The sequence below is a fragment of the Mus caroli genome, unplaced genomic scaffold, assembly GCF_978045245.1.
Source record: "Mus caroli unplaced genomic scaffold, Mus_caroli_1 scaffold_11, whole genome shotgun sequence".
NCBI lineage: Eukaryota > Metazoa > Chordata > Mammalia > Rodentia > Muridae > Mus > Mus caroli.
Window position 1 is genome coordinate 14,887,585 of NW_028227266.1, and position 19,843 is coordinate 14,907,427.

Here is a 19,843-nt window from a genome sequence, read left to right on the forward strand (position 1 = left end):
TAGGTGCATCATCTCTGATTGAACACAGATCCGGCAATCCTCTGCTGTTGGTGGCCTCATATCAGCTACTGCATATTGACTGTTTGGTGGTCCAGTGTTTGAGAGATCTTGGATCCTCAGTTAATCATATTAATTGAGACTGCTGATCCTCCTACAGGGTTGCCCTCCTCCTCATTTTCTTCCAGCCTTTCCCCTAATTCAACCACAGGAGTCAGCAGCTTGGTTGAGTGCAAATAACTGCATCAAACTCTTTTCATCTGCCTGTTGGGTCTTTCAGAATGCAGCCATGCAGGGTCACTTTTTGTGAGCATTCTGTACCCTCAGTAATAGTGTCAGGCCTTGGGACCTCCCCTTGAGCTGGATCCCACTTTGGGCCTGTCACTGGACCATCTTTTCCTCAGAATCCTCTCTATTTCCATCCCTGTAGTTCTTTCAGACAGGAACTATTACGGGTCAGAGTTTTGACTGTGGGAAGGCAACCCCATCCCTCACTTGATGCCCTGTCTTTCTGTGGAGGTGGGCTCTACAAGTTTCCTCTCCCCACTATAGGATATTTCATCTAGGGTCCCTCCCTTTGAGTACTGAGAGTCTCTCACCTCCCAGGTCTCTGGAAAATTCTGGAGGGTCCCCACAACCTCCCACTTCCCAATGTTGCCTGTTTCCATTCTTTCTGCTGGTCCTCAGGGCTTCAGTCCTTTTCCCTCACCCAATACTAAATCAGGTTCCCCTCCCATCTCCCACGCCCATCTACTTTCCCTCCCAGGTCCCTCCCTCCCTCCCCACTTGTGATTGCTTTCTTCTCCCTCCCAAGTGGGACTGAGGCATCCTCACTTGGGTTCATCGACTTTTTGACCTTTTTGAGTTCTGTGGACTGTGTCTTGGGTATTCTGCACTTTTTTTTTTCTTAGCCAGCATCCACTTATTAGTGAGTACATACCATGCATGTCCTTTTGGGTCTGAGTTACCTCACTCAGGATGATATTTTCTAGTTCCATCCATTTGTCTGCAAAACTCAGGATATCCTCAATCTTAATAGATGAGAAATATTCCACTGAATAAATGAACCACACTTTCTGTATCCATTATTCTTTCCTGGGACATATGGGTTGTTTCCAGTTTCTGGTTTATCACAAATAAGGTCACTATGAACATAGTGGAACATGTGCCCCTGTGGCATAGTAGGGCATCTTTTGGGTATATTCCCAAGAGTGGTATTGCTGGGTCTTCTGGTAACTCATTCTGTGCAGCAACAATTACTCTGATACCTAAACCACAGAAGGACACAACCAAAAAAAGAGAACTTCAGACCAATCTCAGTTATGAGTTTCAATGCAAAAATACTTAATAAAATTCTTGCAAACTGAATCCAGGAAACACATCAAAACCATCATTCACCATAATCAAGGAGGCTTCATTCCAGCGATGCAAGGTTGGTTCAATATACAGAAATCCATTAATGTAATCCACTATATAAAGAAACTCAAAGGAAAAAAATCACATGACTATCTCCTAAAATGCAGAAAAAGCATTTGACAAAATACAACACCCCTTCATGTTAAAAGTATTGGAGAAATCAGGAATTCAAGGTCCATTCCTTAACATAATAAAAGCAATTTACTGCAAACCAACAGCCAATATGAAATTAAATGGAGACATACTTGAAGCAATCTCACTAAAATCAGGAACAAGACAAGGATGGCCACTCTCCACATATCTATTAAATATAATACTCAAATGCTAGCTAGAAAAATAAGGTAACAAAAAGACATCTATGAAATGCAACTTGGTAAAGAAGAAATAAAGGTATCACTATTTGCAGATGATATGATGGTATATATATGACCCCAAAAATTCTATAAGAGAACTTCTCTAGCTAATAAACAACTTCAGAAAAATGGTTGGATCCAAAATTAACTCAAATAAATTAGTAGCCTTCCTTTATACAAATGATAAACAGGCTGACAAAGAAATTAGGGAAACAACTCCCTTCACAATAGTCACATATAAAATATCTTGGGGTAACTCTAACCAAACAAGTGAAAGACCTTGACAATGACAATCACTTCAAGTCTCTCAAGAAAGAAATTGAAGAAAATCTCAGAAAATGGAGAGATCTCCATGCTCATTGATTGTCAGAATTAATATAGTAAAAATGGCCATCCTACCAAAGGCAATCAACAAATTCAGTGCAATCCCCATAAAAATTCCAACACCATTCTTCAAAGACATGAAAATAGCAATTCTCAAATTCATCTGGAAAGGAAAAAAAAAAAAAAACGGAATAGTGAGAATAATTCTTAACAATAAAAGAATGGCTGGGAGAATCACCATCCCTGACCTCAAGTTTTACTACAGAGCAACAGTGATTAAAAACTGCATGGTATTGGTACAGAGACAGACACAATAATCAGTGGAATAGAATTGAAGGCACAGAAATAAAACTTTACATTTATGGGCACTTGATATTTGACAAAAACGCCAAAAAGATACAAAGGAAATAAGAAAGCATCTTCAATAAATGGTGCTGGTCTACCTGGCTATCTGTATGTAGAAAAGTGAAAATAGACCCATATTTTCACCTTGCACAAAACTCAAGTCCAAGTGGATTAAGGACCTCAACATAAAACCAGACATACTGACTCTAATCGAAGAGAAAGTGGGAAAGAGCCTTGAACTCATTGGCACAGGGGAAATTTCCTAGATAGAACTCCAATGGCTCATACTCTAAGATCAAGAATTGATAAATGGGACCTCATGAAACTGGAAAGCTTCTGCAAGGCAAAGGACATAGTTAATAAGACAAATCAGCAACCTACAGATTGGGAAAAAAAAATCTTCACTAACCCCACATCTGATAGAGGGATAATATTCAAAATATATAAAGAACTCCATAGCTGTGATGAAAGGATGGACCATTTAGAGACTGCCGTATCCAGGGATCCATCCCATAAGCAGCTTCTAAACGCTGACACCATTGCATACACTAGCAAGATTTTGCTGAAAGGACCCAAATATAGTTGTCTCTTGTGAGACGATGCCAGGGCCTAGCAAACACAGGAATGGATGTTCACAGTCAGCTATTGGATGTATCACAGGGCTCCCAATGGAGAAGCTAGAGAAAGTACCCAAGGAGCTAAAGGGATCTGCAATCCTATTGTTGGAACAACAGGATGTACTAACCAGAACCCCGGAGCTCTTGTCTCTAGCTGCATATGTATTGAAAGATGGCCTAGTCGGCCATCACTGGAAAGAGAGGCCCATTGGACTTGCAAACTTTATATGCCCCAATATAGGGGAATGCCAGGGCCAAAAGAATGGGAATGGGTGGGTAGGGAAGTGGGGGGCGCTATGGGGGACTTTTGGGATAGCATTGGAAATGTAACTGAGGAAAATATGTAATAAAAATATTAAAAATTAAAAAAAATATATATATAAAGAACTCAAGAAGCTAACCATCAAAAAACCAAATAACCCAATCAAAAAATGGGGTACAGAACTAAACCAAAAATTCACAACAGTGGAATCTCAAATGGCTGACAAGCACCTAAAGAAATGTTCAAATTCCTTAGTGATCAGAGAAATGCAAATCAAAATTACCGGAGATTTCACCTTACACCAATCAGAATGGCTAAGATCAAAACCTCAAGGATGTGGAGAAAGAGGAACACTCCTCCATTGCTGGTGGGATTGCAAACTGGTACAACCACTCTGGAAATCAATCTGGAGGTTCCTCAGAAAATTGGACATAGTTCTATTTTTACTTTCTTAAAACCCTTGTTTGGGGTTGTTTTCATCTACCAATATCCTGAAAAATTCATCACATTCACTAAGAATTTTAGTAGTTAGCTCAAATGATGCCGTTCTTCTCTTATTGCCATAGACCTTGGAAATTGAGTGGTCACATGAAAAACCTATTCAGCATCATATTTTGATGACTCTCAGTATTCCTCAAGATTTATTATGTATATCAGACTGAAAGTTTTTTTTCTTCTAAAAACGCAAGCATTCTATTTTCATGAAGATTCCCACTGATTGCTCAAGTAACCACTTTGAGGATCCAGGTCTGTCACCCTCTCCATTTTCTGCAGTTACAGCCTTTGAATTCTGCATGCTTCCTATTTATCAAACCTTTCATTTTAGTCACTCTGTCATTGCTACCCTGAATCTTCATTGTTAGACTGCTCAATACCTCCAACTAGAATCAAGAGTCCATTGGTACTGTTTCTGTGTCTACACTCAAATAAATGAATGTGAGTAAACAAAGTATCATTTTTATAATTCTACCAAGATCCTGACTTACCCAAAATCTCAATATTCTGAATACCTTCATCTAAGTTACATTAAAAGTATTCTAAAACATCTTCTATTATTGAATACATTAATGACTTCCCTGTTACTCTTTCTTCTTAACAGATAATCTAATTGTGCTTAAGTAACACAATGGGACAGCCATCAGACAGGAATTCTTTAGGTTGGCCATCAAACAGGAATCCCTTAAACATTCTGTTCTCAGATCTGCCAGTCATTGTTTTGGTTTCAGTATTTTCCTCCAGTGTTTCTGATTTTAAAAAGTAGTATATGTTTGTCTTTTGCAAATGCAGTTTCTTTACATGTTATCTGATGCACAATCCTTTACTTCAGTCTCCATAGCCTATGTTAATATTTAATTCATTTATTTTCAAAAAGTATTTTTTACTATTACCCCTGTGTAAATATATCATATTATGTGGTACATGTGATATATCATGACAACCTAATGTACATGTTATACATTAAAATACATTAAAATTTTATACATACTTTATGTTTTCCACACACTATGTATAAGTAACTTGTAAACTTTGTTTTTATTGTTTTAGTTAATGGTTTATATAAATAATGAAAGTAAAGACTTCATAATAGATCTCCATCATCATAGATGGTAGATCCCAGCATGCTGGACTTTGGCAGAATAAAACACTCTTTGTGTTTACATACAAAAAAAGTTCATAATATAAAATTACCATACTAGGTATAAACAATTGGTATTTTCCCATCTTTACTTCTCCTTGTAGTTTAAAACACTTATTATTCCTCTATAACTTTAACCCTGAGCTATTTTACCCCAAATCCTAAAAACTAAATCTCTCACTACCAGATTCACCATCTCATATTTTTGCATGTTTAGATTTATAAGGAAGTTAGTATCTAGCTAACTCCTTAGAGCAGTGATCTTGCTCATACTCCACCACTCCACAAATCAATTTTCTAAATGTCTCTGTTTCTTCTGATGAAATTCCATGTCATGCTCAATGGATCAGCTTATTTAGTTACCCAGAAACTATGTTTGGCAGACAGGACGCTCTTTGTTTTCAGTTTCATGTCACAGTTTGCTTCCTGTGTTCTTCCTTCTCTCTGCATACCCTTCTTCAGACCCTCCTACTGTTTGCTACAGAGTTGGGATGTAAAACATTGAAGAGCACTTGCACATTTTGCCCTTCTTTCTCAGCATCTCAGGTCCATCCTCTGATGCTCATTCTTGTAACAGTTTTAGGGAAATTTTAAGCTTTACAAAGTAGGCAATTTGTAATACCCCCCCACACACACACACACAGCAGAATAATACAGGAATGGTTTCAATAATGTGGAACTCAAAGTTTCTTCTGAACCATTTCCAGGTATTCATGGTTATAAAACAAAAGTATTTTCACACACACACACACACACACACACACACACACACACACACACACGCATACATTGCTGGTATGCTTCTGAATCTGACCACTCTTACTCATTTAGATTGTTTATGTAGTAGAACCATTTCATAAATACAGAATCACATTTTGGAAGTATAACAACCCAATATGTGTCCTAGGTAAATAATGTAGAAAAGGTTGTGTGCCAATGTACTTACTGGATTACAAGACATTCAAATATAAGTCACAGATTCAAGTGACTTATATTTTGACCCTTAAAACCCTAAACTAATAATGATTTTATTTCCATTCTGGAAGAAGTAATATTGAGTAAAGAGCAATGGAGACATGGGCCACTGGGTCAGGGTTTGAATGGTGCCAGTTATTACCTATGAGACCTTGAACAAGGTTTTGAAACTCTGTGCATTAGTTACTTTTATTTAAAAATTGATAATAATAATAATAATAATAATAATAACTTTGTAAAGCTCTTTGCAGGGTTACTTGGTGTAATATATGTGAGGAACATAGAATAGAATCTGGCAAAATAAAAATTTGATGGCTAACATAAATTTTATCGTATTTTAACATAGATTTTTAATCAGTATCTGTTTTGTACATAGTAATTAATTTCATAAAGACATTTGCATATAAATAAGAAGTAAAAATGACAATTATGTACATATGTAAAATTAATTAATACACATGTGTATTAAAGTGGTAACATTTGCAAAGTTGTTTAAATCACTTGTTAGAGAATGTTAAAAATCACAGTAAGTTGTTGCTGTGTACTAAAATAGCTAAAGTTAAAATTTCAATTAATATACAAAATGCTATCAAGTGAGGCATTACTCATCTCTCTGGTGGTAATGCAAAGCAGAACATCTGTCATGGTGATTTGGTAGTTATGCAGTTATCAGATGGCCTAAAGACGCACTTTCAGAGGGTACGTGTATTTACCTGTTCAGTCAGGTAGAAATCACGTGAAAAGAAATGTTCCTAGCAGCTTCACTTTTATTAAATACAAACCGAAAAAATAAACATCTTCCTATGTTTAAATGGTTGAAGAAATTGTGGCAGATATCAAAGAATGATACTCAGCTATAAAAAGAAATGAAGTATTGCTATACATAAGAAATTTAAACTTAATTTCCAAGGGTTCTGAATACTGCCTCACTGCTGGGGTGCTGGGATGCCACTTGGGAAGACAAGGAAGTAGGTTTCAGGCAGGCAGGAATCTGATAATGGTTCAGAACATGGAAGTAAACTCAGGCAGGAATCTCATTTTATATTAAAACAAAGAAGTAGGCTTCAGGCAAGAGTTTGACTTTGGATTAGGACAGGAAAGTAGGCTCAGATATCTTGGTCACCCTGATATAACCTAGGGGTTTCTAGGGTCAACCACTAGAAACAGTGATCATGGGACTTTGTTTATTGACTTGCTTGTTCCTTAACTATTTGTGCTTATTGTCTTGCTTGTTCCTTAACCTAGAACTGACCTTATTACTTGCATGTAGTTAAAATGGTATAAAAGCATACTGGAAATAGATAAACCAGTTTCAGCCTCAGAACTGCCTGCGGTCATGCTACAGTGTTGTCTAGTTGTCTTTTTTCTTTTTAACCCTCACTCCTGTCCTGGAGAACCTGTTGACTGACTGAGCTAGCTTGGTCAAGGCTTCTTATGGGCATCTCTTTCTTTTGGTTAGGGAAGTTTTCTTCAATGATTTTGTTGAAGATGTGTCCTGGCCCTTTGCATTGTGAATCTTCTCTCTTCTATTCCTATTAATCTTAGGTTTGGCCTTTTGTGTCCTGAATTTCCTGGATGTTTTGGATTAGGCACTTTTTGCACTGTGTATTTTCACTGTTGTGCCAATAACTTCTATGGTATCTTCTACATCTGAGATTCTCTCTTCTCTCTCTGGTATTCTTTTGGTGATCCTTGCCACCCAACTCCTGATATCTTAGGTTTTCTATCTCCAGGGTTGCTCCATTTGTGATTTCTTTATTCTATTTCCATTTATAGATCCTGAGCTGTTTTGTTTAACCTGTTTCTGTTTTCCTGTATTTCTCTAAGGGATTTATGTTTTTCCTCTTTAAGGGCTTCTATCTCCAGGGTTGCTCCATTTGTGATTTCCTTATTCTATTTCCATTTATAGATCCTGAGCTGTTTTGTTTAACTCCTTCACCTGTTTCTGTTTTCCTGTATTTCTCTAAGGGATTTATGTTTTTCCTCTTTAAGGGCTGCTATTTACCTGTATTCTCCTGTATTTTTTTAAGGAAGATATTTATGTCCTTCTTAAAGTCCCCTATCAGCCTCATGAGATGGAATTTTAGGTCAGAATCTTGCATTTAAACTGTGCATTAGGGTATCCCAGGCTTGCTGTACTGGGAGAATTAGGTTCTGATGGTACCAAGTAGCATTGGTTTCTGTTGCTTTTTGTCTTGTGCTTGCCTCTTGCCATCTGGTTATTCTGGTGTTAAGTGGTCTTGCTGTCTCTGACTGGGGCCTGTTCCTCTTTGTAGGCAGGTGGAGCTTTCTGAGCTGTGAACCTGGTTATGACAGACCTCCTGGGAGTCAGGCTACCTCTGGGTGGGGGTTGGGAGTGGGGCTGGATTGCCTGATCTGCCCCAGGTAGAGTTGCAGACCTGAAAGAAGATGTGTCTCTGGCAGGATGGATAGGTCCCACATCTTCTGGTCTCCATGGGGATCCCAGTTAGGCCAGGTATTCGGATAAGGGGGTCTCACCTGTGAGCCTGGTTATGACAGACTTCCTGGGAGTCAGGCTGTCTCTGGGCATGTGGGGGAAGGTGGAGCACCCAATCTCAGATATTTGCTCTTTAAAAGTTAAATAGTACGCCATCTCAGACCAGAACTCTTCTCATACATCTTATTTTATGACACTTGAATTCATTATTTTCTTTTTGCTTATTAGAACAAAACAAAGTTTTGATGCTGTTTTACTCATTATGGCTCTATGAGCAGTAGGTATATACATATCACATGTGTATTTATAATATAGCTGTGGTGTATAGTAAACTAAGTAATCTATGTTATATAAAAATACACTATATCACACAATGACAAATTTATTTTTTAAACATATTTTATGTCCATGTTATTAATCAACATTTGGCTGTATATATAAAGTTATTTGACTGAGAGGGATGGTTTAGATAAGTGTTATCTTCTTCATCATAGTATTTATACTATAGTTGTGATGTTTTGTATATTCTTGGACCAGGGAGTGGCACCATTTGGAGGTATGGCTTTTTGAAATAGGTGTGACCTGGTTGGAGTAGGTGTGTCACTGTGAGTGTGGGCATAAGATCCTCACCCTAGTTGCCTGGAAGTCAGTCTTCCACTAGAAGCCTTTGGATGAAGACAGAACTCTCAGCTCCTCCTGCACCATGCCTGCCTGGATGCTGCCATGTTCCCACCTTAATGATAATGCACTGAACCTCTGAACCTGTAAGCCAGCCCCAATTACATGTTGTTTTTAATAAGACTTGCTGTGGTCATGGTGTCTGTTCACAGCAGCAAAACCCTAACTAAGACAATAGTGTAGCAAGATGCTGCCATAGGGAAACTCAGGTAAAAGGTATACAAGTTTTAATATTACTATCACAGCAGTTATTTTATAGCAGCTTCTGTATCTTCAATCATCCCAAAACTAAAAGATAACTTTAAAAAGTTACTTCATAGAGTTATGGTGAGGTGGCTCAGTGATTAAGAAAAAAAACTTGGGCTGGTGAGATGGCTCAGTGGGTAAGAGCACCCGACAGCTCTTAGCTCTTCCAAAGGTCCGGAGTTCAAATCCCAGCAGTCACATGGTGGCTCACAACCATCCGTAATGATCTGACGCCCTCTTCTGGTGTGTCTGAAGACAGCGACAGTGTACTTACATATAATAAATAAATAAATCTTTAAAAAAAAAGAAAAAAAAACTTGTTTTGCAAAGGACTCTGGTTCAGCAACTATGTGACTCTAGTTAAAATCAAAAATCCTATGACTCCAGATTCAGGGGGTCCAATACCCTCTTCTGGACTCTCAGGGCACTAGTTACATGCATGTGCACATACCAAGTCCTCATATTCTCATAAATAAAAATAAAATATATCTTTTTAAAAGAGTTATTCTACAGAATAAAAGTAGTTTTGAAATGATGCATCACGTTCTTTCAGAAAGTTTAATATGTAATTTATTCAGGGTGCACATGTGTGTATCCACAGTATTACAAGATAACATTATATTGGGCACTTAAAAAACAATCAAAGACTAAAGTTTGACACAATTTCTACCAGTATAATAAGCAAATTTAAAATTATTTGGTTATAAATAATCAAGTACATGAATTCTGTATACCCAATACCTAGGTTTGAATTACATCTTTGTAATCCAACCACTATAACAACTTAAGTTGAGTGAGTTATTTATACTTCATCTTTGTAACCTAAAATAATATACATAACTATGCATCTGTGTCAGTTTTTATGGAAATTAGAAGGAAATCCTGGAACAGAGTAAGCACTAAAATTTTATTGTAAAATACAATAACTATCATATATAAATAGAATAATTTTGTCTTCTCACCTATCATTAACAATAACATGCAACAAAACTATATTTTTTTACTATTCCTATGTATTATATAAAGTACCATAACATATAAGGATATATTGTGGAGAGCAGATGAACTCACGAGCCATATCAAAGACCACAACATATCAGACTCATAAGAACGGCAAAGTCTTCAATAAGTCAGGCTCAGTGAAATAAAAAGGATTCTCTGGTCCATTTGTGAATGTTGACAGTGTTTACACAAGTTTACAGCCTAAGACTGCTCTCAAATAGAGATTTCCTACTGCGATTAACTAAGCCTACCTCCCTGTTCAGCTGCATATAGTAAACCCTACTCCTCAGTTCAGATGTAAAAATAAACAGGCTGCTGCTCGTACATGTTCATCTCAGAGCATAGCTCACCTGATGCCAGCTTTTCTATGTGTCTGTCTTTCTTCATTCCCATGGTCAGTCTCTAAACCATTCATGTCATGGAAATACATGTGCTGAGAAATAATTTTATATTATACAAATGAATCAAATGTATATATTTAAACATTTTTACTTGTTGCTGTTTTGAAAAAATACTATCTACCTTTTTATAGCTTGAAATGACACAATATTATAGACGTAGATGCTAGTTGAAATAGGTGTTTGGATTATAATTTACATCACTGACTTTCAAAACTATTTGCTTAGTTTTCAATGATAATAGAAAACCAAAAATAATGAAAAATAAATGTTTAACAAATGATCTATCTTTTATCTGTGGTCTTGAAAACTAATGCTACAAAAACTCATCTTTAAAGGGAGTACTAAATGTTTTCTTCAGCATATGTGGAATAGGAACATATGGAGTTCATTTTTAATTTAATGTGAACAAATTCTACTTGAACTACTACTATTCAAGCTAATGCCCTGTAAAGTGGTTAACAGATGTTTTCTGTCTTCTCTTCTATTAATTTTTTCCTCTTCATTTTACTAGCACTCTTCCTCTCCTACTTTTCATTTTATACAATTATTTCTCCAGAAAGATATGTATGACTCAAAACATGTAATAAAGCCTGCCAATACTTTATAACACATTTTATTTTCAAAATTCTTTGAAGTTAATCAACATTCCTCTAATTTGATGTTAGTAAAATGTTGCTGTATTTCATTAAAAGAGCACTTTACCTGTAATAGCCACATCCTTTACTATGTAAAAACTGTCATTTTACTTCCACTACACAAAGAAGATGTGGTTATGCCTGTTAGACTCCTAGGAAATTCAGCCACCACGTAATACTACTCCCAGAAGTTGAGTTTTTAATGATATTTCCAGGCTAGTTTTGAATAACTGAATTCTCATACTTCCCATGGGAGTATATTGCCAGAATAATTTTAGCAGTGGAGCACTGTTCCTAAAACTAACATTTATTGAAAACTTTTCCATAACACTATATCTCTTCGGTTGTTCATGTACACTGCACATTTGCCTTCATGAAACTTGTCACTCATCTGTCTTATGATCAGCTACTGCATATTTTGCCACTACTATTTTTCACAAATTATAGTAACACCTACTCAAGAAATGAGTTAAGCCTGAGCACATAATACTCAAATCATTGACAACTGGACAAATATATGACTTGTTAGTATCAAGTGAATACTTACAAAAGAGACATTTGTATAGTTTTAAAAGAAGAGTAAAGTATAAATACAGCAGAATTTTAAAACTGAGTTGAAAACTTTGCTATGTTATGACTCAGTGGTAGAATGTTCGCCTAACAAAGCAAGGTCCTGGGTTCAGTTCCCAGTACCAAGGTTGATAGGGACTCACCTATACAATAAACCAATCCTTGAAATTACCATTATTTGAAGGTAACTGTTTTATATCTAAAGAATTAACACATGACCTTGGTAAAACTCAGTGTGCTCTGAAAGAAAACAAACAAATAAAAATAGATAAATGTAAGAAACAGATTTCCAAGAAAGATGGGGACTACTGGAGGATAATTAGAATAAAATTTAGACATGTGTGAAAATGTCAAAGACCAAACTTAATTAATAAGATAATAAAAATACACGAACAGAAAAGGAATAAATATAACTCAATACCCCAAATATGCATAAGAATGTTTCAAGATAGACAAAGATTCTCAATAGACATGCTTGAAGTGAACACATTCAGATGTTCAGAGAGACATATGATAGTATTCAATGTCTTTAACCAAGGAAACACAACCCAAAACTGTAGTGACATCTGCACCTCATGCCTGTTAACATGATATAAAAATGACAAGAATACAGGCACATGCCTATAATCCCAGCACTTGGGACAATGAGGCATATAGCACTTCCAGTGCCAAACTAGACTCCAGAACAAATAGGACTCCAAAAAAGAAGAAAAGAAGAGAAGAGTTCAATATAAAATGTAAGAATGTGGGGTAATGCTGTGGGGAGGCGACAGAAAGCTCATATGCTTTTTTCTGAAAGTACCTTCCCTGCTCAAGAGTCTTGCCACTACTTCTTTGTTCCTTTTTGCTGACTCAGAGAAACAATGTTTCAACTTTTCTATTTGGCAGTGGACACTATTTGGCATGCTAAATGCCAAATCTAATCTCTTTTACCTGTTAATAACTTAGTAACACTTAATATGAAATTATTCCTTATCCAAAAGCCTTTCAATGCTTATCATTCATGGTGGTTACTCAGCCTTCAGACCATGCCTTTTCTGTTCCATTGCCATCCCCTCCACTGCTTCTTTATTCACTTATTGTTACATGAATTTCAGTTTCAACTAAAGGATGCAGATTATGGTCCCATACTATCTACACACTGAGAAACATGGAAGTTCAGAAAGTGACACTATATTGTGTTTCCGTAGAAATACAATGTGAACATGTCTGAAAATACTAGAGGAGATAATGTGAATAAATATCATTTTCATCACTTTTAGAATTATGACATAATTTTGAAACTGAGAAAACAACAATAAATACCCAATAGTTATAATATTTACAATTACATTTTTAGTTCCCAAACTAGTATTTCCCATAACAAACTGCAGAAAACCACAAGACAACCATCTATTTCTCCAGAAAATATAATTCAAATTCATCCCTTACTCCATCATACTTTCCATTTTCAAGCAAACTTCCACCTAGTAAGTCCTCTACTGCAGCTGTAACATCATAGTACCTGGTTCACAAGTGGAAAGCTCCTGAATTAATCATGTTTTCTTAGTACTTACATACATAGGGCCTTGTAAACAGAACACACCTATGAGCATTAGCTAACTGGGAAGTTTAACTTGAGGAATTATTCTTAATTTTTCATGGTTTAAGGAATAGCTAAAGCAATTTAGTTGAGTTCAGTATATTTAAATTTATATTAAACTTAGATATATAGTCATTTGCTGCTTAGCAATCGGGCACATTTTGAGAAATGTGGCATTTAACAGCTTCACTGTTAGGTAAAGATAATAGTGTGTTTTTTTCCAGAAGCTAAATGATAAATGACTTAAGTCAACTGTTTGCCATGCCCCCTTGGAAGAAACAAGAGACATAATAGACACAAGATTTATGAAGCTGTTGCAAGCATAACACTGCATGTTGCTGTAAACTCTGACAATGAGTAGACATATATCCTAAAATCACACGACCGGAAATATATGAACTAGTAACAGTCATTTACTGTCATTACCAAGTATCTTGTATTATAAAGACCTGCTCGTGCTACCTAATATAGTTGGCAGCATTGCCTGTTTATATTAGCATCATCAACAACACATGGGCAATCATTCAAATTCAGTGCTACCAGGAGAGAAAACTTTGGTTTTATTATGATGTCATATGTGTGTATGTATTGCCTGCCATTCACAGAAACATCATTAAACATATAAATATGCTTATATGGATTCTATAAATTAAACAGACATGGAGAGTATGCAGAGGGAGTTATTAAAAGACATCAAAAGTATAAGGACAGAGCATAAAATCTTGTAATGAAATTGCTGGTAAGAAACAGCAAAGGATAAAGCAAGACAGCAAATGCCACTTTGATCCTGATACCTTAATTTTTATAGATAAGCATCATTTGGAGTAATGACTATTTGTTTGGTGGTGGTAAAATAAATCTTTGCTGCCATCTTGTGGAACAAAGATTTATTTCATCTATGTAGTTGAGCAGGGTAAGATTTACAGTATATAGCTATCTCCACTTATATTCTTCATTACTTAAAAGGAAATTTCAAATTATCTCTTGATATTTGAATATTCCGCCGGGCGTGGTGGCGCACGCCTTTAGTCCCAGCACTCGGGAGGCAGAGGCAGGCGGATTTCTGAGTTCGAGGCCAGCCTGGTCTACAAAGTGAGTTCCAGGACAGCCAGGGCTACACAGAGAAACCCTGTCTCGAAAAACCAAAAAAAAAAAAAAAAAAAAAAAAAAAAAAAAAAAAGATATTTGAATATTCCTTCTGCTGCATTCATGAAAATCACATCACATTTTCATTTATACACTTTGGAGTCTAATATATTGCTTCATTAGTTATATTTCTAAACTAATTCCTTTATTTCATTTTAATTTTGGTCCAAATTCAATGGACTAAGAAAATTTTTCATGATGAATATTGGCTTCATTTCATACTAAATATGTATATATATATATATATGTATTTTATATATTACCTTTTATTATTTAAAATATTCACTGTTAAAAATTATTTCTGTTTTTATCAAAATTTATCTCTGATGATACCCATAAATGGTAGACAAATTGTCATGTTGAGGTTTAAATAAATGAGCAAAATTTACTCAACATATATTAGGTGCCATGTCACTCAATGCAGTAACAACTCAGGAAATAATAACATAATAATGCAAAAAAAAAGAAAATTCATGCTTTCTACAAGTTAGAGTTTAGTGAGACATAAAGTATATTTGAATGTCCTTATAGTTTCTTAAAATGTGTTTGTTTCACACAACAAACTGCACAATACATTCCTAGTTTAACAGAAAACTGTAAGACACACAATCTGTTTCTTGAAAAAGTATAATTCAGAATACTTCAAAATTAGAGTCAGGAATATGAAATGTAGAAGCTAAATAAAATTTAATGCATTGATGAGATTTCAGAAAAATACAAATATAGACATTAATATTAAAATTCAAATTTTGGCTAATTTATTTAAATCTCAACATGACAAACTGTCTAATATATATATATATATATATATATATATATATATATATATCATCAGAGGTAAATTTTGATAAAATTGAAATAGTTTTTAAACAGCTGAGTTTTTTAGATAATAAAACAGTAATTTCCATATAGCTGTCACTTGTGAGGCTATACCAGTGCCTGGCAAACACAGAAGTGGATGCTCACAGTCATCTATTGGATGGAACTCAGGAACCCTAAAGGAGCTAGAGAAAGTACCCAAGCAGCTAAGGGGTCTGCAACCTTATAGGTGGAAAAACAATATGAACTAACCAGTACCCCCAGAGCTCGTGTCTCTAACTGTATATGTATCAGAAGATGGCCTAGTCGGCCACCATTGGGAAGAGAGGCCCCTTGGTCTTGCAAACTTGATATGCCCCACTACAGGGGAACGCCAGGGCCAAGAAGTGGGAGTAGGTGGGTAGGGGAGCAGGGCAGGGGGAGTGTATAGGGGACTTTGGGATAGCATTTGAAATGTAAATGAAGAAAATATCCATTCCACTGTTGAGGGACATCGGGTTCTTTCCAGCTTCTGGCTATTATAAATAAGGCTACTATCAACATAGTGGAGCATGTGTCCTTCTTACCAGTTGGGACATCTTCTGGATATATGCTGAGGAGAGGTATTGCGGGATCCTCCAGTACCACTATGTCCAATTTTCTGAGGAACCACCAGACTGATTTCCAGAGTGGTTGTATGAGCTTGCAATCCCACCAACAATAGAGGAGTGTTCCTCTTTCTGCACATCCTCGCCAGCACCTGCTGTCACCTGAATTTTTGATCTTAGCCATTCTGACTGGTGTGAGGTGGAATCTCAAGGTTGTTTTGATTTGCATTTCCCTGATGACTAAGGATGCTGAACATTTTTCCAGGTGCTTCTCAGCCATTCGGTATTCCTCAGGTGAGAATTCTTTGTTACCTCTGAGCCCCATTTTTAATGGGGTTATTTGATTTTCTAGAGTCCACCTTCTTGAGTTCTTTATATGTATTGGATATTAGTCACCTATCTGATTTAGGATTGGTAAAAATCCTTTCCCAATCTGTTGGCGGCCTTTTTGTCTTATTGATGGTGTCTTTTGCCTTGCAGAAGCTTTGTAATTTTATGAGGTCCCATTTGTCGATTCTCGATCTTACAGTACAAGCCATTGCTGTTCTATTCAGGAATTTTTCCCCTGTGCCCATATCTTCAAGGCTTTTCCCCACTTTCTCCTCTATAAGTTTCACTGTCTCTGGTTTTATGTGGAAAATGTGGTACATTTACACAATGGAGTACTTCTCAGCTATTACAAAGAATGAATTTATGAAATTCCTAGGCAAATGGATGGACCTGGAGGGCATCATCCTGAGTGTGGTAACCCAATCACAAAAGAACTCACATGATATGTACTCATTGATAAGTGGATATTAGCCCAGAAACTTAGAATACCCAAGATACAAGATACAATTTGCAAAACACATGAAACTCAAGAAGAACAAAGACCAAAGTGTGGACACTTTGCCCCTTTTTAGAATTGGGAACAAAACACCCATGGAAGGAGTTACAGAGACAAAGTTTGGAGCTGAGATGAAAGGATGGACCATCTAGAGACTGCCATACCAGAGTCAGCCTCCAAACGCTGACACCATTGCATACACTATCAAGATTTTGCTGAAAGGACCCTGATATAGCTGTCTCTTGTGAGGCTATGCTGGGGCCTAGCAAATGCAGAAGTGGATGCTCACAGTCAGCTATTGGATGGATCACAGGGCCCCCAATGGAGGAGCTAGAGAAAGTACCCAAGGAGCTAAAGGGGTCTGCAACCCTATAGGTGGAACAACAATATGAAGTAACCAGTACCCCCCCCCCCAGAGCTCGTGTCTCTAGCTGCATATGTATCAGAAGATGGCCTAGTCAGCCATCATTGGAAAGAGAGGCCCATTGGTCTTACAAACTTTATATGCCTCAGTACAGGGGAATGCCAGGGCCAAGAAGTGGGAGTGGGTGGGTAGGGGAGTGGGGGGGTAGGGTATGGGGGACTTTTGTGATAGCATTGGAAATGTAAATGAAGAAAATACCTAATTAAAAAAATAGAAAATATCTAAAAATTTTTGAAAAAAAAAAAAAACAGTAATTTCCAGACAATGTGTGCCATTAATGTCTAAGGAAGTCAATCCTAACCGATAACAGCTTAAAATGTTGTCTGCAAATTATTGTTCCCCTATCTGTAGAACTTTTAATCCAAAAAAAATGAGCTATGATAAATTTCAATTTTGAAGTTTTAATTTTTAAAAAGACATTCAGTAAAAAATGCCCTTATTTAAACATATTAATTTATTTTTGTCTGGGTCTTCTCCAAAGGCAAAGCTGAAGACAAAAGTTTTAAGCAAATAATTCATTTTAAGAAGATACTGAAAAGAAGATTACAAAACTGAGAAGAAAGGGAAAGTAAAGGCAAGTCTGTTATAGATCACTCTGATTCCTGTGGTATCTGCTAGAGCTCAATCATTAACTTACACAAGTATTTTATGGCTTACCAAATGAACAGACATCAGCTTCTGCCTGTAGTCAGCTTTAGACAGAGAGCACAGAGTGTTTCCCTACAGTTCCAAACCATAGGTTGGGTAAAGGTTTCACCATTTTATACTTCTACTCTTGTACTGCCAGGTTTGTGATGGTAAACTTTTTCTATGTGACTTAGCTGACTGATTAGATAGTATTTTCTAGCAGTGTTCTATTTACTCTTTAACAATTTCATACATATACACAATGTATCTTGATCCTAACCAATCACATCTCAGGGGTCCTAATTGTGACCTCCAACACAACAAATTCATGGATATGGGGCTAAAGTAAGACATGGGGAACCTATCAGTGGTCTTTTCCACTCTGGGAGAAATTTCACCCTTCTCCATTAGTCACTAATCACCAAATAATTCCTCAGATGGGGGTGGGTATTGGTGACCCCCGCCCCATCACCCATAGATTGAGAGGCTGGGTCAACAATGTCACACTTGAAGACAATGTTTCACAACACTCCTCTACATCATTCGAAATGTTGGCCCCTTGTTCTGCAGTGTTACCTGAGCCAAGGCTGAGTAAAGGAGTACAGCAAAAATGAGCCCAGTGTGCACTACATGAAATCCTGCGTCCAAAGGAGAAAAAAGCAACTGTATAAAACTTTGAAATCTTAAAGTTTTGTAGCAATTCAAACTGTCATATATTTAAAGATATTCAGCAATTCTAAGTGGTCCGCCAGGTTTTATAAAATCACATAAAATGTGTAAAAAGTATGAATCAATGGGCAAAGAACCTAGTCACTTCAATAAAGAAGAAATTTAAAGCATAATAAATGCAAAAAGCGTTCAAATGTGAAAAAGTCAGGAAACATAAATTAAAATCTCAGTATGATATTATCAAATACCAGTAATAATGTCAAGAACCACAAGAGCTTCTACTTCCTTTTTATATATTCTATGAAAAGGTAATCATATTAAAAGCATCCCTGTACTCCTATGCTAATTATAGCACTATTCACAATAGCCGAGACATAATTACAAATTAATTGTCCACAGACAAATGACTCTATAAATAGCACAGGATTATATACACAAACACAAAAGTATGTTATTCAGCCAAGAAAAGAAGAAAATCTTGCCATTCTTGACAAGAAAAATCCTATGATTATGTTATGCTACGGGAAATAAAGTCCAAAAATATAAATACTAGAGCTGGAGATGTTGCTGGGTAGCCAACCATTCACCAAGAATGTAAAAGTTACCAACATTATACAGGAACAAAAATGAAAAATTCTGCACGTTCTAACATTTAGAGTCTCAGCTAGAGTGTCCTGGTCAGTATTCTTTTGTTGTGAAGAGACACCAGGACCAAGGAGACTCTTATAAAAGAAAGCATTTAATTGAGGAATTGCATACATTACCATGTGTATAAATTATACACATACTAAAAAGTTTCTTTCGGAATAGTAATTAACATTGGCAAGAAGAATGGAGGTGGAAGTGTAAATCTACATAGAAAAGAGTTTATATATGGCTAAAACAAAACAAAGAAATTTTTAAAAACAACAAATTTCAATTTCTTAAAACGTCAAGAAGATGAAGTTCTCTATACACTATCACATTATTTCTCATTCCACTCTTTTTAAAGTAAGTTTTTTATTTCTAAAATACTATATTAATTTACTCAAGATCACACATATTTTAAAAAAATAAACAGTAACTCTGCATTGTTATTTCTAAAATAGTCTTTATTAGTTTACATAAGATCTCTCTCTCACACACACACATACATACTTAAAAATTAAACAGTAAGCCAAAATTGTTATTTCTAAAATAGTCTTTAATAGTTTACTCAAGGTCAGATATACTTTTATCTATAAACTATACAGTATGTTTGTTCCCCCA

The 19,843-nt window shown here is 36.1% G+C and overlaps 1 pseudogene across 1 annotated transcript in view; it reads right to left on the reverse strand.

The window, feature by feature from the left end:
- Positions 1-1,100: 1,100 nt before the first annotated feature.
- The window catches only part of LOC110302640 (ARL14 effector protein pseudogene), a 34,932-nt pseudogene continuing 16,189 nt past the window's right edge, over positions 1,101-19,843 (reverse strand). Inside the window, exon 3 of the transcript XR_002378827.3 lies at positions 1,101-1,265. The product of XR_002378827.3 is annotated as an ARL14 effector protein pseudogene (transcript). The remainder of the gene's footprint in view (positions 1,266-19,843) is intronic.